The sequence below is a fragment of the Eumetopias jubatus genome, unplaced genomic scaffold (assembly GCF_037043125.1).
Source record: "Eumetopias jubatus isolate StellerSeaLion01/CBP00866 unplaced genomic scaffold, mEumJub1_p1.0 scaffold_15, whole genome shotgun sequence".
Classification (NCBI taxonomy): domain Eukaryota; kingdom Metazoa; phylum Chordata; class Mammalia; order Carnivora; family Otariidae; genus Eumetopias; species Eumetopias jubatus.
In genome coordinates, this window is record NW_028274821.1 from 73,113,515 (window position 1) to 73,127,772 (window position 14,258).

Below are 14,258 nucleotides of genomic sequence, written 5' to 3' on the forward strand. Positions count from 1 at the left end.
TTTGCCAAATCTATCGGTAGCTCTTCTGGAGGTTTTGGCCATTGGTATTCAAGATGTTGAATTCAAGGAACCAAGAAAAGCATTCCTCTCTAAAGTAGTAATTCATAGATGCCTAGTCTCTGTTTTTTTCTGTTTTGAAGAATCTTTGTTTTCTCACTTGATCTGCCAGCCTCATCAGAACCTTCCTTTCACTCGTGAAGCATCTTTAAGCCTGTTGGTTTAAAGTTTTTTTTTAGCAAGTCTGGCCTCTGGGCTTCCCAAGCTACATTTTCTGTTGATGTGTTTTATTCCTTCAAATGGGCCTTACTTTCCTGTTTCTTGGTACGCCTTGTGATTTTTTTTTGTTGAAAACTCGACATTTGAATCTTGTAGTTTGGTAGCTCTGGAAATCAGGCTTTCCCTCTTTTCAGAGTTTATTGTCTTTTTGATTGTCTTAGGGTATCTCTGTGCTGGGGATCAGTCTGTGGTGAATGCTTAAATTTTTCTGACTCTGTATTTCCCTGGGCAGAGGCCATGGTTTTCTAAATTCTCTAAATTATGTGAATTTTTTTTCAATGTCCAGGAAAACCAGGTGCTGTCCCTTAATTCCTCTGGAAGCTACTTTAGCCAGTGGGGGTTGGAAGAATGGTGGCTGGCTTCTGTATCTGCCTTTCTTTCATGATCAAAAGCAGCCACCCACCTTCAGAACCCAGAACTCTGATATTTAGAGGCAAAGGTTTTTCTTGCCTATTCTGGCTCCAGCAAGGCAAACTACAGATGTGGGTTTCATCTCCTGGGCTGGCCAGTAAAGGCTCGGTGGCTCCGACTGTCCCAAAGGTTAACATCCATCACTAATCATTACAGTTTACCAGTCAGGGTTTCCCCTGGGAACTCTTAAGTTTTCAAGTAGACATCCTGTATTACAGAGTAATCACTAGATACCTTCTTCCAGTACAATTGTTGTCTAGGTGGCGAGATGGACTCCTGGTGCTTCCTATTCCGCCATCTTCCCTGACATCACTTCCTCCACATCTTTGATCCTTTTTTTTTTCTTAAAGATTTTATTCCTTTACTTGACAGAGAGAGACACAGTGAGAGAGGGAACACAAGCAGGGGGAGTGGGAGAGGGAGAAGCAGGCCTCCCGCCGAGCAGGGAGCCTGATGCGGGGCTCGATCCCAGGGCCCTGGGATCATGACCTGAGCCAAGGCAGCCGCTAAATGACTGAGCCACCCAGGCGCCCCCACATCTTTGATCTTAAGATAGCTTTCTGGAAAATTTTTTCAGCTTTATCTTCCAACTCTACTACTAAATGTTTTGAATGTTTTATTGCTGTTGTCACATTTATAATTCTAAGTGCATTTTCTGATTCTTTTTTTTTATAATCTTTTTGTTTTGTGGGTGAGTTTTTTTTTTTCCCTCTGAAGATGCTAATACAGTGTCTTTCCATGTTATTCTGCTCCCTGCATTATCTGTCTTTTCTCTGGGTGCCTCTTAACCTATTTTCTCTCTTTCACATTGGAGGCTTTCCTCAAATTTCTGGCGATCTTTGTTCACATTTAAGAAGAGGGCTCTGGGCGCCTGGGTGGCTCAGTTGGTTAAGCCACTGCCTTCGGCTCAGGTCATAATCCCGGAGTCCCGGGATCGAGTCCCGCATCGGACTCCCCCTTCTCTGTGGAGAGCCTGCTTCTCCCTCTGCCTCTGCCTGCGACTCCCCCTGCTTGTGCTCACTCTGTCTCTCTCTCTCTCTATGTCAAATAAATAAATAAAATATTAAAAAAAAAAGAGGGCTCTAAAAAGTTGACTGGAAGGTGTTTTAGTTACTACATCACTGTCCAAGAGGAACATAATGTGAGCCACATAATGTAATTTCAGATTTTCTAATAGCCACTTTTAAAAACCAAAGCAGATGAAGTTAATATATTTTATTTTACCCAATAGAGGCATAATATTTCAACATATTTTAACCAGTTTAAAACTTATTGATGAGACATTTTATATTTTGCATTGTCTTCAAAACCCATTGTGTATTTTATAAACGTTGCAGCACATTTTAATCCATTCACTAAATTTTCATCTGAGTTATTTGATCCATTTTTAGATTTATAAAACATAGCATTGAAAAGTAGATTCACATAGTTCTTCTAAACATATTTGGTTATTCTATGTATACTTAAAATTTTCCAATAACTGCATCAGGCATCAAAAGAATAACTTTAATATTTGCATCCACATTGACAAAACTGTTCATCTTTTTATTGGAAGACTTGATTTGATTTTGAAGCAAAAGCGTATCATTTTGAAAACTGTATTTGTTCAAGTAAATTCACTAACTCTTAGGTCAACTCAGTATCATTAACATCAAATTTGGCATAAGGTATTGCATAAAATGGAAACAAAACTAAACTTATCCATATCAACAAACCAGTCTTTACATTTGTCTTTTTTTTGCAGCAAACTTACATAAAATGCTATTGTGATAACATTTAAAATTTGCATATTGACCCAATGTTAGAAAAATGTGTACAATTGTCATTTTTTAATTTGTATTATGAAATGTTTCACTTCTAGCTAAATTATTTTTACTAAATTTTTTCACCTAAGCAGGTACAAGTTTTTCCTGTTTTAAAAGGAGCTTCAAATTTAGCCTATTCATGCACAGTGTTATGTTAAGGAGAATTATCATACTGCCACTTTTTGTCCTTGCTTATATGGCAGGCATTCCTTTCATTTTAAGAAAACCTTGAATTGGAATTCCTAGTACAGGAAATCCTTGTAAAATCCTTTTATGACTCAGCCAAGGAACATTAATAAAAACACAAGATCATTAAAAACATCATCTTCACCAATTCCATAACCTGGCAATGATTATTTTATAGCATTTGCACATGTATATTGAAGAATTTTAACATCTGTATTCGTGATTCTTTAGAGTCTGCTTAGAAAACAACAAATTTTTTCAATAGTTATCAGACAGTGGAACAAAGCAATGAGGGAAACCTCATTCTCTTGCTTTAAAATTCCAATACTTTTGGTCTTTTGACTTAACATGGCTGGAGTCTCATTCTTACGATAGAAACTAATATTTCTATGTCTAGCTGAAAGTCTTTGACAGATGAAGAAAATGTCAAAGATACCTGTCATGAGTTTGAGTTTTTAGGCAATGAATTGACATTTCTTGGTAAATTTGGATGTTCTTTGAGACAGAATGTACCAAAATTTTCAACGGGCAGTGTCTTAACATTACATGACTCATCTAAAGCTAAGAGTTAATACTTGCAACTTTTAGAATTGTGAATCAATTGATCTTTGATAGTATTAGAAACTTCTTGTATTCTATGAACAACATTGCTTCGAGGGTTAATTGAAAATTTCAACTTTTGTAAATGTCTTTTTAAGCCTTTCTCATAATTTTCTAACTAAATTACCATAACTGAAATAATTTCTTTTTATCATCTTTCCACGGAAGATTGTGTGTGTGTGTGTGTTCAAGAATTCAAGTAATCTACGTATAGCTGGCCAAGTTTACAAGCTCAAAAATCTTGTTAAAAACTGTTTAAATTTTTTTGATGGAAATTGCTCATTTCATGTGACTAATTTCATGGGTTTTTTTTTTTTTTTTTTGACTGTTAGAGTATTTATTGAACTCAATAGATTGTTGCTGGAAATGACAAATATTAGCTCTTGTCTTCAATATTGTCTACTGTATTTAACGCTTTCGTATACAATAAGCAGCTTTTTCATTTCACCGTGCCTGCAGTAAATTGCGATCGCCATTCATCGTTGAACGTGCACTACACCCTCTTGCCCTTTTCTCTTTACTAGTTGTAGTACTGGCTTCTGTAGGGCACTGAATTCTGCCTCAGTAATATGCCTTCATTTAAGATTTAAATAGTCTCCCATATTTTTTTATCTAGAAAATAATTACAGTTAAAATAGTGCATATCTCAGTTGACGATTATGATTTGCATAGGTATCACTGTAACTTGTGCTGTCTACCTAAATATACTTGAACTTGTGCTAGCCACATAAAATACCCAAGTAAACACATCATGATGTTATTTCAGTGCATAGAAGAAAACCATCTGAACCGAATCAATCTGTCGATACTGCCTAGATTGGTGTTTATCCGTAATCCTAGAACTAATGCACGTTCCTTTACAAGCATTACAGTACAACAACATCCTATGTGATAACAACAGTTAAAGTGAATTACAGTTCTACGAAAACAATAAAGTTGTGTTTAGTGGTAAAACATTGACTCTGCTTCAGTTTTTTTAATCTCAGAATGTGGCACTGTTCATCCTTGCAGTTCTCCATAGCTTTATGTGGCTACCATATTGGACAGTACAGAGTCGGAGTACAGCATCACTAACCAGGGAGCCCAACAGATCACAGTGGCTTAACTGAGTAACAGTTCATTGCCCAGGCAGGCTTCCTGCATTTTGTTGCCTTCCAACATCTGTAGCTATGCCATCTGGAGGCCCCAGATGCAAAGAAAGCAAGAACGGGAGCATTATACATTTGTACATACATATTTAAACACTAACCTGGAAGCAGCTTAGAACCATGGGTCTGGGGCACCTGGGTGGCTCAGTTGGTTAAACGGCTGCCTTCAGCTCAGGTCATGATCTCTGGGTCCTGGGATCGAGCCCCCATGTTGGGCTCCCTGCTCAGCGGGGAGTCTGCTTCTCCTTCTCCCTCTGCTGCTCTCTTGCTTGTGCTCTCTCTCTCTCAAATAAATGAATAAAATCTTAAAAAGAAAAAAAGAACCATGGGTCCCAACTGGGTGCCAAGGTGTCCCAGGTCACTGTAGAGAACTCACTGGGGTTTCCCAGGATATTTTAAATTTTAGGGAAACACATATATCACTATTGGGCATAGCACCAACTACTGTTGTTTGGACCTATTTAGCAAATGGGACAGTTAGGTATTTCTTACCTAATTGTGCTTAGGGGCACTGTGAAAAGCTGATCGTGGTGCTTAGGATGCTCTAACCAAGAAACCGGGACCGTGGCTTACAAATCACTTCCACTCTCTTCCGTTGGTCAGAAGTCAGTTACATGACACCTAACTGCAGAGGAGGCTGGGAAATTGTCTTCCCCTCACTGTGAGCACCTGGGTTGCTTCAGCCACAGCCTGTCCTGATCACTATGTCCTTTCATTCTCCCCCACACGGTACATACCTCTTTCCTAAGGGAGGCAATCCAAAGCCCGTTGATCAGTGTTTCCACCGGCAAGTCCCGGGTCTCTGGGTTAGAAGCTTGAGTACATGGGAGCAGCAGGTCAATTTGTGGGCTCCACAGAAGGATGATTGGGTGTTCACTTAGTTTTTGCCTTGGGGACCCCATGTCAGTCATCCTTGGAGCAGTGTAATTTCTCCAGAAGGATCTATAGTTTTCCAGAGAGGGAGCTAATCTGCCAGGGGCTATTCAGCTGTCTCTTTGTGGACTAGGTGGAAGAAAGCCTGGTGGGATGGGAGTTGGAGTTCACACCACCCCCCCCCACCTTAGACAGACTTCTACTTAATCTGTTTTCAGCCTGACATCTTATCTCATCACCCTCTTCCAGGGCCAGGGACCCAATTTAAAAGCCTCTCAGGTTCCACTTGGTGAAAGATTATACTTCAGTTTTCTGTGGGGGTTATGGAGGGATAGATAATCACCACTCAAAGTAGGAGTGGCATTGTGGGCTTGAACTGCTCTTCACGCATATTTTCAAGCACTATTTTTTAGCCCCCCAATTTCCTTCCCACTTCCAGAGTATCTGATGCCTCCACCTCCCAAATTTTTGTGGGTTTCATCAGTACCCTTTGAAAGAAGGCAGTCATGCCTTTTTTTTTTCTGTGCTGTAAATAAAAGTATGTGTCTTCATACAGTATTGTTTAGGGTTACATGTGTTTCTTAATTTTTTATAAAAGATAAAATTCACATCACAAAATTTCACCTTTTTCAGCTTTATAGAGGTAAAATCAACAAAACTGTAAGGTATTTAAAGCATACAGTGATGATTTGTTATGCATATACATTGTGAAATGATCCCCCCCCCCCACTGAGTTAATTCACATATCCATCCCTTTATATATTTACCTTTTTTTAATGGGAACATTTAAGTTCTAGCAAATCTCCATTATACAATACGATGTTATCAACTATACTCATCATGTTATACATTGGGTCCTCAGAACTTACTCAACTTATAACTGAGTTTGTACCCTTTACCAACCTCTCCCTATTTCTCCCCACCCCCAACCCCTGGCAACCACTTTTCTACTCTGCTTCTATGAGTTTGACTTCTTTCTTTTCTTTTTCAGATTTTATTTATTTTTGAGAGAGCACGAGCAGAGGGAGAAGCGGACTTCCCGCTGAACAGGGAGCCAGATGCGGGACTCGATACCAGGACCTTGGGGTCATGACCTGAGCCAAAGGCAGACGCTTAACAGACTGAGCCACCAAGGCACCCAACTTTTCTCTTTTTTTAGATTCCATATATGGTGCCACACAGTATTTGTCTTTTTCTGACTGGCTTATTTCACTTAGCATAATGCCCTTGTTTCATCCATGTTGTTGCAAATGGTAATTTTCTTTTCTAAGGCTGAAAGATACTTACACGTGCGCACGTGTGTTTTCTTTATCCATTCATTTGTTGATGAATGATGATGATACCTTGGCTATCGTGAATAATGCTGCAAAAATTCATTTTTTTGAAGTGTACAATTTAGTGGTTTTAGTATAGTCACAAAGATGTGCAACTATCACCACAATATAATTCAAGAATATTTTTCATCTCTCCCAAAGTAAATTCCATACCTATTAGCCATCACTTCCGACTCCTCCCCTCCCCATCCATATAACCACTAATCTATTTTCTGTCTCTGGACATTTCATATAAATAGAATCATACACGGGCGCCTGGGTGGCTCAGTCAGTTAAGTGTCTGTCTTGGGCTCAGGTCATGATCCCGAGTTCTGGGATAGAGTCCCGTGTCAGGGCATCTGCTTCTCCCTCTGCCCCTCACCCCACTTGTGCTCTCTTTCTCCCAAATAAATAAATAAAATCTTAAAAAAAATCATAATGAATGGTCTTTTGTGTCTGTTTTCTTTCAGTTAGCCTAATGTTTTCAAGATCTATTTATGTTGTAGCATGTATCAGTACTTCATTCCTTTTTATGGCTGAATAGTATTCCATTGTATGGATATACCACATCATAGCCGTTCGTTGTTTGATGGACATTGGATTGTTTCTTCTTTGGGCTATTATGAATAATGCTGCTATGAATATTTTGTGTACAAGGTTTTGTGTGGATGTATGTTTTCAGTTCTTTTTGGTATTACCTGTGAGTGACAGGTGAGTGACATGGCAACTCTGTTTATCATCTTAAAGAATTGCTGAACTGTTTACTGAAGTGGCCCCACCACTTTACATCCCCACCGGCAATGTGTGAGTAAACTGGTAAAATCAATTTTTCACCTCTTTGTCATCACTTGTTATTGCCTGTCTTTTTTATAACAACTGGTTACAAAAATCCTACTGGTTCTTCTTAATTTTTCTTAAATGGAATTTGTTTTTTTGCTTCTTATGCCCTATGTTGTTTTGGATGATTTTCTAGACGAGAAGGCAGAATTCTCACCCCCTTAAAATTAGAAGCTCTGTAAATCTTGTTAAATTTTTTCAATCGGGCTGATAATATGCTATCAATGGTGATGTCCTGCCTGGTTCTTCACCTGGAAATGTCCATAGGGTGTTGACTGTCACTTCACTATTTTTTTTTTAAAGATTTTATTTATTCGTTTGAGACACAGAGATAGAGAGAGAAAGCATGAGCAGGGAGAGAGGCAGAGGGAGAGGGAGAAGCAGGCTCCCCGCTGAGCTAGGAGCCTGATGCGGGGCTCGATCCCAGGACCCTGAGATCATGACCTGAGGCGAAGGCAGACGGTTAACGATCTGAGCCACCCAGGCGCCCCTGTCACTTTACTATTGAAATTGCACTAAAAAAATTATATTCTTGGAACATACACAAGTTCACAGAACATAAACTCAGAATACTTGAATTGGGGAATGTTACATGCTGGCAAAAATCATGTTTTTTGATGCAATGAATTGTATCATATCAAGTCCACTTAGCCAGTTGGCAGTAGTTCTGGATTATGCTGTTAGCATCAGGCTAAAACCCTGTGGCAAGTATTTTAATGAGTTAATCTTCTGAAACTAATAATACACTATATGTTAATGAATTTAAGTAAAATAAAATTTAAAAAATAAATGAATTTGAAATACTTTATTAGGGGCGGAGCAAGATGGCGGAGGAGCAGGAGACCTAGATTTCATCTGGTCTCAGGAATTCAGCTGAACAGGGATCAAACCATTCTGAACACCTATGAACTCAACAGGAGATCGAAGAGGAGAGTAGCAACAACTCTCTGAACAGAGAAGCGACCACTTACTGGAAGGTAGGACGTGCGGAGAAGTGAATCCAAGGCGATATTCGGGAGGACAGACGGCGGGGGAGGGGCCTCCGTCGGCCGCTTCTGGCAAGTGCTAGAGCCGCGGAGCACAAAATCGGACCTTTTAGAAGTTGGCTTGGCTGAGGGACGTCGCTGCAGTGGCTAAGCGGGGGGTGGAACCCTCCCGGGACAGTGTGGTCTCAGGACCCTTGGGGTCACAGAAAGACCGGGGGTGCCTGAGTGCGGCAGAGCTCCCAGGAATCGGAGCGGGGAAGCCGGCTGCAGAGATGGAGCCGAGGCGCGGGCTCTCAGCTCGGGGTTGCCATAAACTGTGATCCGCGGCCCAGTCGGGCCACTGTTCCTGCAGCAGGGACCCAACAAGCGGCAGATCCGGGGAGACTCCCCTTCCTCCCCGGGGAGGAGTGGCACAGAAACGCACCGCAGGGATCTGCTGGGTTTGGAGACTCCACACGGGGTCGGGTGTGAGAGATAGAAACGCTCGGTCACAGGCCGGGTGAGCACGGAGTGTGGCCGGAGACCAGGGAGATGGGAGTGACTGCTTTTCTCTGGGGGTGCACTGAGGAGCAGGGCCCCGAGTTCTCAGCTCCTCCGGGTGGAGATTGGGAGGCCACCATTTCTGCCCTGGTCCTCCAAAGCTGAAGCGAGAGCTTGCAGGGAACAAAAGCTCCTGAGAGCAAACCCGAGCAGCTTGCTTAGCCCAGACCGACAAGGGCGGGGCAATTCAGCCTCCGGCAAAGATATTTGGAAACCACAGCAACAGGCCCCTCCCCCCAGAAGATCAGCACGAACAGCCAGCAAGCCAAGACCAAGTTTACTGATCAAGGAGAACGGGAGAACTCCAGCGCTAGGGGAATACTGCACATCGAATTCATGGCTTTTTTTTAACCATGATTCATTAGTTCATCAAAGTTAATTTTTGTTAACTGTTTTTTTTTTATTTTTCTTTTTCCCTTTTTCAACCAACAACTTACCAATCCCTTTTTAAAAAAAAATTTTTTTTTTATTTTTCATTTTTAGAGTCATATTTTATCCCTTCATAGTAGTTACCCTTATTTTTGGCATACATATATATATAAGTTGTTCTCTTTAAAGTTTTGAGATACAGTTTCTTCTAACAGATCAAAATATACCCTAAATCACTAGTGTATGGCTTTGTTCTAGTCTCCTGCCTGATCACATTCTCTTCCTTTTTCCTTTTTTTTTTCTTAAATCTTCTTTCTTTTTTCAAACAACTTCTTATCAAGTCCTTTTATAAAATCTTTTATAATTTTCATCTTTACAGTCATCTTCTATCCCTTCATTGTATCAACCCTTATTTTGTACAGATATGTCTTTCTTCCTTTAAAATTTTAGGAGGCACTTTTTTCTAACAGACCAAGATACGCCCAAAATCTAGTGTGTGGCACTGATCTATGCACTAGCCTGATCATATTTGATCATATTCTGCTTTTTTTGTATTGTTCTGTTTTTATCTTTTTTTTTTCTCTTTCTTTTTTCTTTATTTCCCTTTCTTTTCCCCTGGTTTCAGGTCTTTTCTGATTTGTATACAGTATATTTGCTGAGGACGTTGTAAACCTGTTAGCATTTTGTTCTCTCATTCATCTATTCTCCTCTGGACAAAATGACAAGACGAAAAAAATCACCTCAGCAAAAAGAACAAGAGGTAGTACCGTCAGCCAGGGACCTACTCAATATGGACATTAGTGCGATGTCGGACCTAGAGTTCAGAATCATGACTTTAAAGATACTAGCTGGGCTTGAAAAAAGCTTGTAAGTTATTAGAGAAACCCTTTCTGGAGAAATAAAAGAACTAAAATCTAACCAAGTCGAAATCAAAAAGGCTATTGATGAGGTGCAATAAAAAATGGGGGCACTAACTGCTAGGATAAATGAGGCAGAAGAGAGGATCAGTGATACAGAAGACCAAATGATGGAAAATAAAGAGGCTGAGAAAAAGAGAGAGAAACAACTACAGGATCACAAGGGCAGAATTCGAGAGATAAGTGATACGATAAGATGAAACAACATTAGAATAATTGGGATCCCAGAAGAAGAAGAGAGAGAGAGGGGGGCAGAAGGTATATTGGAGCAAATAATAGCAGAGAACTTCCCTAATGTGAGGAAGGAAACAGGCATCAAAATCCAGGAGGCACAGAGAACTCCTCTCAAAATCAATAATAATAAGTCAACACCCCGACATCTAATAGTAAAACTTACGAGTCTCAGACAAAGAGAAAATCCTGAAAGCAGCTCGGGAGAAGAGATATGTAACCTACAATGGTAGAAACATTAGATTGGCAACAGACCTATCCACAGAGACCTGGCAGGCCAGAAAGGACTGGCAAGATATCTTCAGAGCACTAAACGAGAAAAAATATGCAGCCAAGAATACTATATCCAGCTAGGCTGTCATTGAAAATAGAAGGAGAGATAAAAAGCTTTCAGAACAAACAAAAACTAAAGGAATTTGCAAACACGAAACCAGCCCTCCAAGAAATATTGAAAGGGGTCCTCTAAGCAAAGAGAGAGCCTAAAAGCAGCAAAGATCAGAAAGGAACACAGACAACATACAATAACAGTCACCTTAGAGGCCATACAATGGCACTAAATTCATACCTTTCAATAGTTACCCTGAATGTAAATGGGCTAAATGCCCCAATCAAAAGACAAAGGCTATCAGATTGGATTAAAAAACAAGACCCATCAATATGCTGTCTGCAAGAGACTCATTTTAGACCCAAAGACACCCCCAGATTGAAAGTGAGGGGGTGGAAAACCATTTACCATGCTAATGGACACCAAAAGAAAGCTGGGGTGGCAATCCTTATATCAGACAAACTAGATTTTAAAACAAAGACTGTAATAAGAGATGAGGAAGGACACTATATCCTACTTAAAGGGTCTATCCAACAAGAAGATCTAACAATTGTAAATATCTATGCCCCGAACAAGGGAGCAGCCAATTATATAAGGCAATTAATAACAAAAGCGAAAAAATACATTGACAACAATACAATAATAGTGGGGAACTTTAACACCCCCCTCACTGAAATGGACAGATCATCTAAGCAAAAGATCAACAAGGAAATAAAGACTTTAAATGACACACTGGACCAAATGGACTTCACAGACATATTCAGAACATTCCATCCCAAAGCAACGGAATACACATTCTTCTCTAGTGCCCATGGAACATTCTCCAGAATTGATCACATCCTAGGTCACAAATCAGGTCTCAACCGGTACCAAAAGATTGGGATCATTCCCTGCATATTTTCAGACCACAGTGCTTTGAAACTAGAACTCAATCACAAGAGGAAAGTCGGAAAGAACTCAAATACATGGAGGCTAAAGAGCATCCTACTAAAGAATGAATGGGTCAACCAGGAAATTAAAGAAGAATTAAAAAAATTCATGGAAACCAATGAAAATGAAAACACAACTGTTCAAAATCTTTGGGATACAGCAAAGGCAGTCCTGAGAGGAAAGTATATAGCAATACAAGCCTTTCTCAAGAAACAAGAAAGGTCTCAAATACACAACCTAACTCTACACCTAAAGGAGCTGGAGAAAGAACAGCAAATAAAGCCTAAACCCAGCAGGAGAAGAGAAATAATAAAGATCAGAGCAGAAATCAATGAACTAGAAACCAAAAGAACAGTAGAACAGATCAATGAAACTAGGAGCTTGTTCTTTGAAAGAATTAACAAGATTGATAAACCCCTGTCCAGACTTATCAAAAAGAAAGAAATGACCCAAATCAACAAAATCATGAATGAAAGAGGAGAGATCACAACCAACACCAAAGAAATACAAACAATTATAAGAACATATTATGAGCAACTCTATGCCAGCAAATTAGATAACCTGGAAAATGGGTGCATTTCTAGAGATGTATCAACTACCAAAATTGAACCAGGAAGAAATAGAAAACCTGAACAGACCTATAACCACTAAGGAAATGGAAGCAGTCATCAAAAATCTCCCAAGAAACAAAAGCCCAGGGCCAGATGGCTTCCCATGGGAATTCTATCAGACATTTAAAGAAGAATTAATACCTATTCTCCTGAAACTGCTCCAAAAAATAGAAATGGAAGGAAACCTTCCGAACTCATTCTATGAGGCCAGCATTACCTTGATCCCAAAACCAGACAAAGACCCCATCAAAAAGGAGAATTACAGACCAATATCCTTGATGAACATGGATGCAAAAATTCTCACCAAAATACTAGCCAATAGGATCCAACAGCACATTAAAAGGATTATTCACCACGACCAAGTGGGATTTATCCCTGGGATGCAAGGCTGGTTCAACATCCGCAAATCAATCAACGTGATACAATACATTAACAAAAGAAAGAACAAGAATCATATGATTCTCTCAATAGATGCAGAAAAAGCATTTGACAAAGTACAGCATCCTTTCTTGATCAAAACTCTTCAGAGTATAGGGATAGAGGGTACATACCTCAATATCATAAAAGCCATCTACGAAAAACCTACAGCGAATATCATTCTCAATGGGGAAAGGCTGAGAGCTTTTCCCCTAAGGTCAGGAACGCGGCAGGGATGTCCACTCTCACCACTGCTATTCAACATAGTATTAGAAGTCCTAGCCACAGCAATCAGACAACAAAAAGAAATCAAAGGCATCCAAATCGGCAAAGAGGAAGTCAAGCTCTCACTCTTTGCAGATGATATGATACTGTATGTGGAAAACCCAAAAGACTCCACCCCAAAACTGCTAGAACTCATACAGGAATTCAGTCAAGTAGCAGGCTATAAAATCAATGCACAGAAATCAGTGGCATTCCTATACACCAACAACAAGACAGAAGAGAGACAAATCAAGGAGTCGACCCCATTTACAATTGCACCCAAAACCATAAAATACCTAGGAATAAATTTAACCAAAGAGGCAAAGGATCTGTACTCAGAAAACTATAAAATACTCATGAAAGAAATTGAGGAAGACACAAAGAAATGGAAAAACGTTCCATGCTCATGGATTGGGAGAACCAACATTGTGAAGATGTCAATGCCCCCTAGAGCAATCCACACATTCAAAGCAATCCCCATCAAAATACCATCCACTTTTTTCAAAGAAATGGAACAAATAATCCTAAAATTTGTATGGAACCAGAAGAGACGCCGAATAGCCAGAGGAATACTGAAAAAGAAAAGCAAAGCTGGTGGCATCACAATTCCGGACTTCCAGCTCTATTACAAAGCTGTCATCATCAAGACAGTATGGTAGTGGCACAAAAACAGACACATAGATCAATGGAACAGAATCGAGAGCCCAGAAATGGACCCTCAACTCTATGGTCAACTCATCTTTGACAAAGCAGGAAAGAATGTCCAATGGAAAAAAGACAGTCTCTTCAACAAATGGTGTTGGGAAAATTGGACAGCCACATGCAGAAGAATGAAACTGGACCATTTCCTTACACCACACACAAAAATAGACTCCAAATGGTTGAAAGACCTAAACGTGAGACAGGAGTCCATCAAAATCCTAAAGGAGAACACACCTCTTCGACTTCAGCCGCAGCAACTTCTTCCTAGAAACATCGCCAAAGGCACGGGAAGCCAGGGCAAAAATGAACTATTGGGATTTCATCAAGATAAAAAGCTTTTGCGCAGCAAAAGAAACAGTCCACAAAACCAAAAGACAACCGACAGAATGGGAGAAAATATTTGCAAATGACATATCAGATAAAGGGCTAGTATCCAAAATCTATAAAGAACTTATCAAACTCAACACCCAAAGAACAAATAATCCAATCAAGAAATGGGCAGAAAACATGAACAGAC